This window comes from Hylobates moloch, unplaced genomic scaffold (assembly GCF_009828535.3).
Source record: "Hylobates moloch isolate HMO894 unplaced genomic scaffold, HMol_V3 SCAFFOLD_17, whole genome shotgun sequence".
In the NCBI taxonomy this organism is placed as follows: domain Eukaryota; kingdom Metazoa; phylum Chordata; class Mammalia; order Primates; family Hylobatidae; genus Hylobates; species Hylobates moloch.
The window spans coordinates 76,867,199-76,882,076 of record NW_026652292.1 but is presented as its reverse complement, the minus strand read 5'-3'; the positions used below and the strand labels follow the sequence as shown (position 1 = coordinate 76,882,076).

Below are 14,878 nucleotides of genomic sequence, written 5' to 3'. Positions count from 1 at the left end.
ATCTATTCTACAGTCCTAGAATCAACCTTTTTTTCTTGAGACAGGGTCTTTGTTACTCAGGCTGTAGTATAGTGGTGCCGTCAAAGCTCAGTGCAGCCTCCAACTCTTGGGCTCAATCCTTTTGCCTCAGCCTCCCCTTTCTGAGTAACTCCAACTACGGGCACATGCCCCAGTACCCAGCTACTTTTTAAATTTTTGTGGAGATGAGGTGTTTCTTTCTTTCTTGCCCAAGCTGGTCTTGAACTCCTGGTTTCAAGCAATACTCTCACCTCGGTGTGGGGATTGTAGGCTTGACCCATTGCACCTGGCCTGGAACCAACCTTTATGGCTATCAATACTCCCATCAATCAACTGTCTGAGGTATCATAATATCCCTTCTTATATGTATCAAAACTCATACTGAACAATGAGTTCTGGGTTGCAAAAGAGGATTTATTTTTTGCACCTATCCATAAGTTTAATTTGCACTTCTTTGATGTCTAACGAGACTGAACACCTCTTTATATATTTATATATTTATTGGCTGGGAGACAGCGAGACTCCATCTCAAAAAAAAAAAAGAATAAAATAAATTTAGTGTAGCCTAAGTGTACAGTGTTTACAATGTCTGCAGTAGTGTCCAAGTGTACAGTAATGTCCTTGACCTTCACATTCACTCACCACTCACTCTCTGACTCACCCAGAGCAACTTCCAGGCCTACAAACTCCATTCATGGTAAGTGACTTATACAGGTGTGCCATTTTTCATCTCTTATACCACACTTATGCTTTTTCTATGTTTAGATACATAAATACTTACCATTGTGTTACAATTGCCTATGGTATTTAGTACAGTAACATCCTACAAATATCTGTAACCTAGAAGTAATAGGTTATACCATATAGCCTAGGTGTGTAGTACCCTATATCATCAAAATTGTGCAAGTATACTCTGTGATATTCACACAGTGCTGAAATAGCCCAGTGAAACCTTTCTCAGAATATATCCCTGTCAAGTGACATATGACTGTTTTTTCAACAAATGGTGCTGGAACACCATTTATGCACTTGCAAAGAATGAAGGTGAATTCTTACCTGCCACCATACAAAAACTTGCTTTAAATTCAAGATAAATCATAGACCTAACGTAAAGCTAAAACTTTAAAACACAGTTGTTTTGTGCTGAGAGATTCTTTCAGAAAAAAAGCATAGGTGTAGGTTTTCAAGAGCTTGGATAGGACACCAAAAGCACAAATGATAAAAGAAAAAAATAGAAAGTTGGTTGTCATTAAAATTAAAAACTTTTGTGTTCCAAAGACACTATCAAGAAAGTGGAAAGACAATCCAGAGAACGAAAAATCTCACTTGCAAATTCTCTATCTGATAAGAGATGTTTATCCAGAATTAGATTTAAAAACTTACAACTCAATAATAAAAAGACAAATAACCCAATTTAAAAAATAGGCAAACCATTTCAAAAGACATTTTCCCAATCAAAATATACCAAAATAGCCAATAAACCCATGAAAAGATGTTCAACATCATTACTCATCAGAGACATTTAACACGAAACCACAATAAGACATCATTTATACCCACTAAGATGGCAAAAATGAAAAAGATGGACAATAACACAGGTGCACATAGGATTTGAACCTCCATGCATCGCTGATGGGACTGTAAAATGGTTTAGCCACTGTAAAAACAGTCAGAAAAGTCTGGCAATTCTTCATGTTAAACAAAGAGTTACTGTACCATCCTTCACTTCCACTCCTAGATATATACCTGAGAGAAGTGAAAAACATGCCCAGACAAAAACCTGGACACAAATATTCCTCGTAGCATTACTCACAATAGGGAAACAATTGAAACACTCCATCAAGTATAAACAAAGTGTGGTAGATCCATGAAACGGAAGATTATTTGACCATATAAAAGAATTGAAGTACTGATACATGCTATAACATGGGTGAATCTTGAAAACATTATGATGAATGAAAGAAATCAGTCTTAATAGGTTATATGTTGTATGATTCAACTTTTATGGAACAAGCAAATCTATGGAAACAAACAGTAGGTTAGTGGTTTCTGGGGGCTAGGAGGGGCAGGGAATCAACAGTGACTGCTAATGGAGATCAGATTTCTTTTAGGGCAGATAAAAATATTCTGAAGTTAGACAGTGGTAATGATTGCACAACTCTGAATATATTAAAAACTCCTGAATTGTACATTTTAAAACAATGAATTTTATGGCATGTGAATTTATACCTCAATAAAACTTTTACCTCCCCCACAAGCAACATGCACAACGTTTAATATACTACCATTTGTGTAAAAAGGAAAGAATTTTATAAAAAGGGGAAAATACCATATGTATTATTTACATGTACATAAAATGTCTTGAAGTAAATTTATGAAACCGATTGGGGCAGGAATGACACTAGATGGCTTGGTTTCAGGGAAGAAAGACAGACATTTCACTGTACACTCATGTCCATCTTTTAAATTGTGAACCATATAAATGTATCTATTCAAATATAAAAAAACTTTAGAACTATATTCATCCATTTAAACTGAAAAAATAGGCAAAAGGCTTGAAGAGGTTCTTTTAAAATGGATGTCCAATCGGCCAATAAATATATAAATATATAAAGAGGTGTTCAGCCTCATTAGACATCAGGGAAAGAAAGAGTGACTGACAATATTAAGAGTTGCTGAAGATGAAGATCAACTCTGTTGCCTCATTCACTGTTGACTGGAATGTAAACTGGTACAAATCCTTTGGGAAACGACTTGACAGTATCTACTAAAGCTGAACATATACATGCCCAGAGATCCAACAATTTCACTCCTTAGAATATACCCAACAAAAATGTACGCCTGGCCAGGCGCAGTGGCTCACATTTGTAATCCCAGCACTTTGGGAGGCTGAGGTGAGCAGAACTCGAGGTCAGGAGTTAGAGACCAGCCTGCCCAACATGTGAAATCCCGTCTCTACTAAAAATACAAAAATTAGCCCGGCATGGTGGCTGATGCCTGTAATCCCAGCTACTCAGGAGGCTGAGGCAGGAGAATCGCTTGAAACTGGAAGGCAGAGGTTGCAGTGAGCTGAGATGGCGTCACTGCACTCCAGCCTGGGTGAAAGAGTGAAACTCTGTCTCAAAAAAAAAAAAAAAAAAAAAAAAAGGTACACTTGTATTTACCAAAATATGCAAAAATGTTCATAGCAAAATTATTTGTAAAGGTCAACAATACAAAAACAGTCCTATTTTAAATTCCAACAGATTAAAAGTTCATTAACAGAAGAATCGTAAATAAATTGTGCTATAATACAATGGAAAACTAGTGCTACATGCAACAAAATGGATAGATCTCACAGGTATTATGATAAGGGAAATAAGCCAGATAAAGTCATTACATGATTCTATTTGTAGAAAATTCAAAACTAAGCACAACTAAGTAAAAATCACTACAGTATTTGTCCTGGAGGAAGAGAATAGTAATTGAAAGGGGGCAAGAGGACTTTGAGGTGCCACTGATCTACACGGAGAACACCTAGGGTGTTCCCAGGTGAGACTCAATATGTACACTCAGTCATTTGTGCACTTCTCCATAGATCTTATACTTCCATAAAACTTACATTAAAGTATCTGACTTTCCACATCTTATAGATCACTTGTTATTGAGAAGTGTAGTTTTGTGGCTCATCTGTTGGGTGTAAAATGGTTTTTAATGTAGTTTTAATTTGAGTTTCTTTGATTAGAGTGTATTAGTTTGCTAGAACTGCCATAACAAAGTACCACAGCCAGGTGGCTTAAACAACAGAAATTTATTTTCTTATAGTTCTGGAGGCTGGAAGTGCAAGATCAAGGCATTGGCAGGGTTGGTTTGAGTGACCTCTCTCCTTGGCTTGTAGATGGCCGTCTTCTCACCATATAATCACATGATCCTGTCTCTGTGGGTCCTAATCTCCTCTTTCTATAAGGACATCAGTCATATTGGATGAGGGTCCTAATGACCTCATTTTAACTTAATTATGTCTTTAAAGAACCTGTCTCCAAATACAGTCATATTCTGAGGTATAGGGGGTTAGCAATTTATCATGAGAATTTTGGGGAGAATGCAATTCAGAGTGAGTCTGATGTCTACTGACATGCAGTTTTACTGTTTCATGCAGAGTTGTATTTCTATCCATTAGCTTGAATTTTTAAATTGAGTGCTACTTACCATTTGATCTATCTACTAATGAGGGAGGTGAGTTAAAAATCTCTCACCAAATATTAGATTTGTTCCTTTTCTTTGTAATTCTGGCAATTTTTCCTTCATATATTTCTCAATTTTATGTGAGGAGCATACAAGTTCAGAAATGTGAATTGTTCTTATGATTGCTGTGGTTATTCTCAGGATCCTAAAAAATTCCTTTTGCTGTGCAGTCAATTTGTACTATAATTCTTTTCTTGGTTTATCTTTTTCTATCCCATTATGTCCTGTCTTTCACTATCTTCATGCTTTTCATCATCACGCTTGTAAATAGGCTACATATAGGTTTTTAAAATATCCAAACTGAGAATTTGGGTATTCTTTAGTAAGTTCAGAATGTTTATAACTATTGTGGTCACAGATATATTTTTATCATTTTATATAAAGTTGACCCTAAACAACATGGGGATTAAAGGCATCAACCCCCTCCCCACATTCAAAAATCTATGTATAATTTTTGATTGCCTTAAGACTTTACTAAGAGCCTACTGTCAACCAGTAGCCTTACCAAGAACATGAGCAGTTGATTAACACATATTTTATATGCAATATGTATTATGTGCTGTAGTCTTACAATAAAGTAAGCTAAGAGAAATTAAAATGCTATTATGACAATCTTAAGAGAAAATACATTTACAGTACTGTACTTTATATTGATACTGTAAATTTACATCTCTGTTTATAAGATGAACAATTTGTTTAAAATGGTGGGCAACCACAGCTGCAGCTGTGGTACATTATCAAGCAATTCAACTTTTTCTTGTAATGTCATGACTTTTCTGTTTTTTTGGGAGCGTTTCTAACATCACAAATGGCACTTTGTATGGGTCCCATGGTGTTATTCAAAGTTTATAGTATTGCACTAAACTTGATGAAAAATACACAAGAACTGCGAGAGATAAATCACTTTTTCTGTGATATGCAATTTACTGGAAAGATGAACTGCTCTCATGGAGATGATTAGTATCATATGATGTTTTAAGCAGAAGCAACACTTGAGCTCACTGCACTGGCAACAGGAGGTGGCTGTAAAGTTATTACAGTCATACAGTATGTGCTACAGTGAGTTTTATGTAGTTATAATTTCACACTACATCTTCACATTTGCTTACATGCCTATCAACTTTGAATGTCCCGTGTACGGTCTGTAAGGGTTTGTGTGTAAGCTTTAATACATTTTAACTTTTTATAATAGATTAATGTACATTTTATCTTAGTAATTGATAAGACAAAAAAAACCATATGAACCTTTGAGTAGTTTTACTATCTCACCCCTTCTATTATTCTATCCCTCCTATTATTATATTCTATCCCTTCTATTATTGCTGCCTAAGTCTTCTCTTAAACCTAGTTTTGAGTTAAAGTTTACTTTTATCTTAATCTTGTTCAATTTACTTGTTGCCATTTAAAACTATTTCCTTCTTCTTTTGCTGTCTTCTTTTGTGGTTTGATGGTTTTCTCTTCTTATGTTTTGAGCAGCTACTACAGTTTTTTGCTTTGTGGGTGCCATGAGGCTTACATAAAATATTTTATCCTTATAACAACCTAATTTAAGATGATAAAAACGTGCCTTTAATCACATACAAAAACTCTATGCATTCACTCCCTCTCCCTCTTTTACAATTTTGATTTCAAAATTTACATTTGTTTTTATAATTTGTATGCCTAGACAATTTTTGAATAGTTTTGTGTTTTAACACTCTGAGTAGGAATAAAATTGCTTAACACACCACCCTTATGGTACAATTAGAAAATTCTGAGTATGGCAGTATATTACTTATACCACTGAGTTTTTTTTTTTTTTTTTAACTTTCTTTTTTTTGTTATTAGTTAGTGGCCTTTTGTTTCAGCTTAAAAAAAAAAAAAAAAAAACTCCCTTTAGCAATTTCTGCAGGTCTAATGGTGATGAACTCCTTTAGCTTTGTTTGCCCAGGACTTTTTACTTCTCCCTTATTTCTGAAGAACAACTTTGCCAGGTAAAATATTCCCGATTAACAATTGTGTTTCCTTCAGCACGCTGAATATACCATCCCACTCTCTCCTGGCCTGCAGGGTTTCTGCTGAGAAATCTGTTGAAAGCCATCCTGGGGCTCCCTCGAATGTGATTTGTTTCTTACGAACTGCTGCTTTCAGTATTCTTTGTGTTTAATTTTTGATAATTTGATTATGCAGTTTCTTGGTGAATTCCTCTTTGGATTAAATTTGATTGGCAACCTCTGAGCTTCCTATACCTGGATGTTTTTGTTGTCGTTCCTTAGATTTGGGAAATATGGGGTCGTTATTTCCTTAAATATGCTTTCTCGGACGTTTTCTCTTTCTTCTCTTTCAGGAACATCTTGATGGTGTCTCATAATTCCCACTGGCCTTCTTTGTTCTTTTTTGTTCTTTTTTTCCTTTTTGTTCTGCTGACTGGGTAATATAAACAATGGAATACTATTTAGCCTTTAAAAGAAGGAAGGACATTCTATCATTTGTGACAACATTAATGACTCTGGAGCACATATGCTCAGCGAAATAAGCCAGCGAAATACCACTTGATCTCACTTATATGCGGAATCTAATAAAGATGAACTCATAGAAGTACAGAGTGGTTATCAGAGGCTAGGGAGGGGTGGTCAGGGAAGGAGATGGGGAGTTGTCCATCTAAGGGTATGAAGTTTCAAATAAATAGGAAGGATAGGTTTTGAGACCCATGGAACAGCAGGGCACTACAGTAAATAATAATGTATTGTATACAGTAGTTTCCCCTCTTATCCATGATTTTGCTTTCTGTGGTTTCAGTTACCCACAGTCAACTGTGGTCTGCAAATATTAAATGGAAAATTCCAGGAATAAACAACTCATAAGTTCTAAATTGAGTGCTGTTCTGAGTAATGTGATGAAATCTCATACTATCCTGCTCTGTCCTGCCCAGGACATGAATTATCCCTTTGCCCAGTGTATCTATGCTGTATATGCTACCCAGCCACTGGTCATTGACATCGTCATGGCTTGATAATCCAGAATCACCTGAAGTAGATGATCCTTCTTCTGTCTCATCAGTAGGTCAATAGTAGCCAATGCTACCTCACAATGCCTGTGTCAGTCCCCTCACTTCATCTCATCACATAAACTTTGTATCATCTCACATCACCACAAGAAGAAGAAGCATTGGTACAGCACAGTAAGATACTTTGAGAAATATCACATCCATGTAACTTTTATTACAGTAGATTGTATAGTTGTTCTTAGTGTTAGTTATTACTGCTAATTTCTTACTGTGCCTAATTTATAAATTAAACTTCATGATAGGTATACACAGTAGGCCCTCTGTATCCACAGATGCAGAACCCATAGATATGGAAGGCTAACTATATTGTGGCATTTTATATAAGGGACTTGAGAATCTGTAGATTTTGGCATCTATGAAGAGTCCTGGAATCAATCCTCTGCAGATGCAGAGGGCCAGTTTCGTGTATAGGTAAAAAAACATAATATATATAGGATTTGGAACTATCTGCAGTTTCAGGTATCTGCTAGGGGTTTTGGAATGTATCCCTCATGGATAAGTGGGACTACTTTATACTAACTAAGGGAGTAAATTTCAAATGTCTCATCATCCAATGATAGGTAAGTGACGTGATGGATACGTTAGCTTAATTTAGTTATTCCATATTGTATACATATATCAAAACCTCACATTCTAACCCATAAGTATATGTAATTATGACTTGTTAATAAAAATATTAAGAATGAATTAAAAATAGGTAAATCAATTTAAAAAAAATATATTTCAAAGAATAGAAAAAATATGTAACATATGTATCTGTGATTTGTAAATATAATTAAATAAACGGTATAGCCATTACCAAACTTAAGAAACAGAACCTGTTCAATGGTACCTAAACCTTGTGTGTTTCACCTCAGTTATGTCCTCTCCCATCCCCCAGATGGAAACACTAATTTGAGTTTTGCATTTACTCGTCTTGCTTTTTTACAGCATTAATACAATGGTGCATATCTCTCAACTTTGTTGCTGAGTTTAGCATGATTTAAAATTTACATCATGGTATTATTATTTTTTTATTGCTTATTATATTTCTTCTTTTTTACATTTTAAGTTCTGGGATACATGTACAGAACATGCAGGTTTGTAACATAGATATACCTGTGCCGTGGTGGTTTGCCGCACCCATCAACCTGTAATCTAGGGTTTAAGCCCTGCACGCATTAGGTATTTGTCCTAATGCTCTCCCTCCCCTTTGCCCCCAACCCTAACAGGCCCTGGTGTGTGATGTTCCCCTCCCTTTGTCCATGTGTTCTCATTGTTCAACTACCACTTACGAGTGAGAACATGCAGTGTTCAGTTTTCTGTTCCTGTGTTAGTTTGCTGAGAATGGACATCATGTTATTATTATATCATAGTGACTGATATGGTTTGGTTGTGTCTCCACCAAAATCTCATGTCAAATTGTAATTCCCAGTATTGGGAGAGGGACCTGGTGGGATGTGCCTAGATCATGGGGACAGATTTCCCCCTTGCTGTTCTCATGATAGTGAGTGAGTTCTCATGAGATCTGGCTGTTTAAGTGCGCAGCCCTTCCCCCTTTGCCCTCTCCCTCCTGCTCTGTCATGTGAAGATTGTGTCTGCCTCTCCTTCCCCTTCCACTATGACTGTAAGTTTCCTGAGGCATCCTCAGCCATGCCTCCTGTATAGCTTTCAGAACTCTGAGTCAATTAAACCTGTTTTTTCCATGAATTACCCAGTCTCAGGTATGTCTTTTTTTTTTTTTTTTGAGATGGAGTCTCACTCTGTCTCCTAGGCTGGAGCGCAGTGGCATGATGTCGGCTCACTGCAACCTCTGCCTTCTGGGCTGAAGCGATTCTCCTGCCTCAGTCTCCCAAGTAGCTGGGATTACAGGCACCCACCACCACGTCCGGCTAATTTTTTTGTGTGTTTTTAGTAGAGATGTGGTTTTACCATGTTGGCCAGGCTGGTTTTGAACTCCTGACCTCAAGTGACCCACCCACCTCGGCCTCCCAAAGTGCTAGAATTACAGGCATGAGCCACTGCGCTCAGCCAGGTATGTCTTTACAGCAGTGCAAGAATAGACTAATACAGAATATTGGTACCAAAAAGGTGGGGCATTTCTATAAAGATACCTGAAAATGTGGAAGCAGGTTTGGAACTGCATAATGGGAAGGGTTTAGAACAGTTTGGAGGGATCAGAAGAAGACAGGGAGAAGAGGGAGGGTCAGGAAGATGAGAGAAAGTTTGGAATTTCCTAGAGACTTGTTGAATGCTTGTGACCAAAATGCTGATAGTGATATGGACAGTGAAGTCCAGGCTGAGGAGGTCTCAGATGGAGATGAGGAACTTACTGGGAACTGGAGTAAAGGTCACTCTTGCTATGCTTTAGCAAAGACACTGGTAGTATTGTGCCCTGCCCTAGAGATGTGTGGAACTTCGAACTTGAGAGAAATGTTGAACAAAAAAATGACCAGAAACTAGAACTTATATTTAAAAGGGAAGCAGAGCATAAAAGTTTTGAAAATTTGCAGCCTGACCATGTGGTAGAAAAGAAAAACCCATTTTCTGGGGAGGAAATCAAGGCTCAGAAATGTGCATAAGTAAAGAAGAGCCAAACGTGCATAGCCAAGACAATGAGGAAAATGCCTCCAGGACACTTCATGGACCTTCACAGCAGCCCCTTCCATGGCAAGCCTGGAGGCCTAGAAGGAAAATGTGGTTTTGTGGGTGAGACCCAGGGCCTTGCTGCTTTGTGCAGCCTTGGGACATGGCGCCCTGTATTCTAGGCACTCCAGCTCCAGCTGTGACTAAAAGGGGCCAAGGTACAGCTTGGGCTGTTGCTTCAGAGGGTGCAAGTCCCAAGCCTTGGTGGCTTCCATGTGGCATTGAGACAGCGAGTGCACAAAACACAAGAGTTGAGCTTTGGGAGCCTCTGCCTAGATTTCAGAGGATGTATGGCAACACCTGGCAGAGCCCTCATGGAGAACCTCTATTAGGGCAGTCCGCACAAGATATGTGGGGTTGGAGCTCCAATACAGAGTCCCCACTGGGGCACTGCCTAATGGAGCTGTGAGAAAAAAGCTACCATCCTCCAGACCCCAGAATGGTCGATCACTGACAGCTTGCACAATGTACCTGGAAAAGCCATAGGCACTCAATGCCAGCCTGTGGATGCAGCTGTGGGGGTTGTACCCTCCATAGCCACAGAGGCAGAGCTGCTCAAAGCCTTGGAAACCCATCCTTTGCATCAGTGTGGCCTAGATGTGAATCATGGAGTTGAGGAAGATTATTTCGGAGCTTTAAAATTTAATGACTGCCCTACTGGGTTTCAAACTGGCTTGAGGCCTGTAGCTCTTTGTTTTAGCCAATTTCTACCTTTTGGAATAGGGGCATTTACCCAATGCCTGTACTCCCATTGTATCTTGGAAGTAACTAACTTGTTTTTGATTTCACAGGCTTATAGGTGGAAGGGACTTGCCTTGTCTCAGATGAGACTTTGGACTTGGATATTCAAGTTAGTGCTGGAATGAGTTAAAACTTTGGGGGACTGTTGGAAAGGCATGCTTGGTTTTGAAATGTGAGAAGAATATGAGAATTGGAAGGGGTCGGGGCAGAATGATATGTTTGGCTCTGTGTCCCCACCCAAATCTCATGTCAAATCCTAATTGTCAATGTTGGGGTAGGGACCTAGTGGGAGGTGACTGGATCATGGGGGCAGACTTCCTTCTTGCTGTTCTCATGATAGTGAGTGGGTTCTCATGAGATATGGTTGTTTAAAAGTGTGTAGTGCTTCCCCATTTGCTCTGTTCCCTACTCCACCATGTCAAGATTGTTCCTGCTTCCCCTTCCGCCATTAATTGTGTTTCCTGAGGTCTTCCCAGCCATGCTTCCTGTACAGCCTGTGGAACCGAGCCAATTAAATCTCTTTTATCCATAAATTACCCAGTCTCAGGTGTGTCTTTATAGTAGTGTTAGAAGGGACTAATACCATAACTCTCTGTAACCATATTGGTAATATGGATTCAGGCCTCAGCACTTAGGAGGTATATGCCTAGGTTTTCAAATTCACAAGTGAATTTTTTTTTCTTACTAGAGTCCATTAGAGACTTCTTATTGTCTCTTGTGCTGATGGACAGATTTTTGTTGTTGTTCTAGTTGACTCTTTAATGAAGGCACAGTCTTTGGAAGGTCCCCAGTTTATGTGGCAGTTTCAGTTCATACTCCCTGTCTCACAAGGGCCCAAGGTCTCATCTCCTACGCCCATGTATGCGCTGAACCCCAACTCCCAACATAACTGAGACCAGCTCAGCTTCTTGATCTGCCCCCTGGGCAGCTGCAGCATTGGCTCAGACCCTTAATGCTCTGGTTTTCAGAAGCCTCCTTCCTTCCTGGTGCATGAAGAGTTTTCCTTTCAAGCTCAGTTCTGTACTTAATTTTTAAATGTATTTTGTCCACCATTCCTCAGCATTTTTACTGAGAGGCTCTTCATGTCATAGACTAGCCCATCACCTTGCCAGAAGTCAAAACCTCCCACGTCATCTTCTACCTGCCACCCCTGGGGCCTGTCATTAGTCACCTGAGTCACCTCGTCACTGACTGCCAATCATAAGTACAACAAAGTGTGGCTTCTTGATCAATTGCTTTCATTTAGGCAGCCTTATGGTGGCTATGTGGTAGAGTGTCGCATGCAGCATTAAAAACAGTTTCGTTTCTAGGTCACTCACTCATTTATTCATTGAACAAATGACAATGAACACCTGCTGAGTGACAGGTTTAGTGTGGGTCAAAATATTCTTATGGATGGTCAAAGGCATATTCCAAAGGACCAGATTATAGGTTGCAGGAACATATCATTTTTTTAAAAATCTGTATCTGTCAATGTAACCATTTCAGATATGAAAGAAAAAATAAAATGTAAAGGCTTTTAAAGAATCTGGCAATCTGAACACTACGAAAACCATACAAAGATGAACTGCACAGCTATAAATTATGAAGTACAGCTTTTAATATCTTTTAATTTTTTTTTAGTGAGTAAAACACATCCTATTAATTTTCACATCACAACCGGGTAGGCAGGTGAAAAGAGATTTTATCCGCATGTTACAAATGGAGACAATGAGTCCAAGAGCGCATTCATAAGCAAACAAAGAATCAGACACTTCAACTTCTCAATGTCTATTTTAGCTGATCCACTGAAACCCCATTAAAATTGCTACTGTCTGACTATCGTGTTCTAACACTTCTAAGGCAATTTAAAAAGAATGAATTGGCTGGCTGAAAAAAAAATACTCCAGACAGCTTTCTTGTTCTGGAAATGACCTGTTCTCTAATAGCTTCTCCATTCTCCTTTGCTGAAAAGAAAGAGTGAGTTATGCACTTGCACAAATGATTCCAATGAAGGAGGCATGTTGAAGCTAATGCTAGAAAGTGCATGACTCTGCACCATTCTGTCCACAGCACAAGCTTGTTATGTCCTATTTTGAAAACAAAGAAAGAAAAAAGCCCAAACAAACCAACCTGTTGTCTTTCGAATGCCCCACATGTATTATAAGGATTTGGAGTCAGGGAGAATGAACTCCACAAGATAAAAGTTTATCTGGAGAAACTGGTGCCCACTCCAAAATCTGGCATTCATCTTCAGTGGGAACCAGCCCAAATGAATGGCATTAAACACGTATTTATAGAGTGTCCTCTATATGACTCAATGAATGAGGAAATTGGAAAACCCTGCAGGCTCTTGTTCTCACTGGGAGGCAGTTCAGTGCTGAGGCAAAAAACAAGGGCTGGGCATTTGGACAGAGAAGTGGAAACCGCACCCCACCATTGGCCAGCTGTGCCTCTCTGGGCAAGCACATCATGTTTCTGAGCTGCGTTTCCCCTCTTGGTAATATGATTATTGTAAAAATTATAACAAATCTCAGCCTCGTGATGAAAAGCTGATGAAAAGATGCACGTGGCAGCAGTTCGTAACACGTGACGCCTTATGAAAAATAGTCACAATTACTATTCCATTAAAATAAAAAAAAAGAATCTGCTTGTGTTTTCAGTCCTTTGGTTTTCTTCTCAGCAAAGAATCTGCAACATGATGTATTAACTACCCTTTTGTTTGAGTTCCTTCAGGATTTTATGTAACAGACACTGGAAACATCACATTTTCTATCTTGAAGTCATAGCCCCAAGAAGTGTCTAGAATGAAACCCTTCCATGGCAAGGCTGGTATATTAGGAGAGGGCCCCTCGCTGACCTCCTCAAAGTAGGAGGCACATTCTAACAAGTCTGGATAATTTTTTAAAAGACATGAAAACGTGATAAACCTGGTTAAATGTATTTTTTTTTTCTTTTTTTGAGATGGAGTCTCACTCTGTTGCCCGGGCTGGAGTGCAGTGGTGCAATCTTGGCTCACTGAAACCTCTGCCGCCTGGGTTCAAGCGATTCTCCTGCCTCAGCCTCCCAAGTAGCTGGGTCTACAGGTGTGCACCACCATGCCCAACTAATTTTTGTGTTTTTAGTAGAGACGAGGTTTCGCCAAGTTGGCCAGACTGGTCTTGAACTCCTAACCTCAGGTGATCCGCCTACCTCAGCCTCCCAAAGTGCTGGGGTTACAGGCATGAGCCACCGTGCCTGGCCTAAATTTCTTTTAAAATATAGGCTGGCTGTGTTCTCATGTTGTTCTTTGACAAAGAGAGATGACTTGGGGTCTCTACTAGCAGGTCTCCTAACAGGTGACTGGATGCATGGCTCCAAAATAGGTTCTGTTTAAAATACTACAAATCTTACATGGGAGGTCACTGGCCCCCCCCTTCTCTTCCCTCCTCACCCCACCAGTGACCTCGGCACCACCAGCAGTACTCAATGTGGGCCACTCGCAGGGTGGTTCTGCTAACAGAGGACCCTTCCAGAACGTCTTTAACTCAGTCTTCAATCCCAATTCATTCCTCCATCTATTCTTCTGAGGTGTCCAAAGCACCCACTACACACCACACGCTGCAGAAACTGATGAGAGTGCAATGATGGCAATCACGGAGACAACATCAAAGCCAAGATCTGAGGTATGAACAGGAGTTAGCAAGCAACGGATTCACAGAGAGTTCAAGGGGATGGTGAAGACGTGAAACGATCCCGAAAGAGGGTGCACCTCCTCTGAGAGCTTCTTCTCCTCCTTCCAGGCTGGGTGAGAGAGTGCCCAGACATGAACCACGATAAAAAGATATTTGCATCAAAATTGATTAGCGGCAGTTTTAAATAAAACGAACAAAACAGATTCTTAAAATCACGACTGGAAAACAATTATCTACCATAAAATAAGATCTGCCAAATTGGAACAAAATCAATTCGTTCTATCTCTCTGTGATAATGGAACAAAAAGGCCAGACAGGATGTGACTAAGTTGAATCTACATCATCACTTAATATTATATAATTGGTTTTGTTAACGGTGGAGGGGGGGGGTGGTCCTTGCTCCCAGAGCTCCCAAGATGGTGGCGGGCCGCTTCCAAAATGGCGGCGGGCCACTTCCAAGATGATGGCAAGCCTCCTGTTCTCTGACCTGGGGTTCTCGGCCTCATGGATTCCAAGGAATGGAATCTTGGGCCATGTGGTGAGTGTTATAGCTCTATTAGAAGCTTTGGGT

General features: G+C 39.4%; 1 protein-coding gene and 1 pseudogene across 1 annotated transcript in view; both read right to left on the bottom strand.

Annotated features, from left to right (window-relative positions):
* STK32B (serine/threonine kinase 32B) overlaps positions 1-14,878 on the bottom strand; it is a 437,513-nt gene that overhangs the window by 197,820 nt on the left and 224,815 nt on the right. The gene's annotated exons all lie outside the window — the stretch shown is intronic.
* LOC116457162 (small nucleolar RNA SNORA40) lies at positions 368-460 on the bottom strand (annotated as a pseudogene).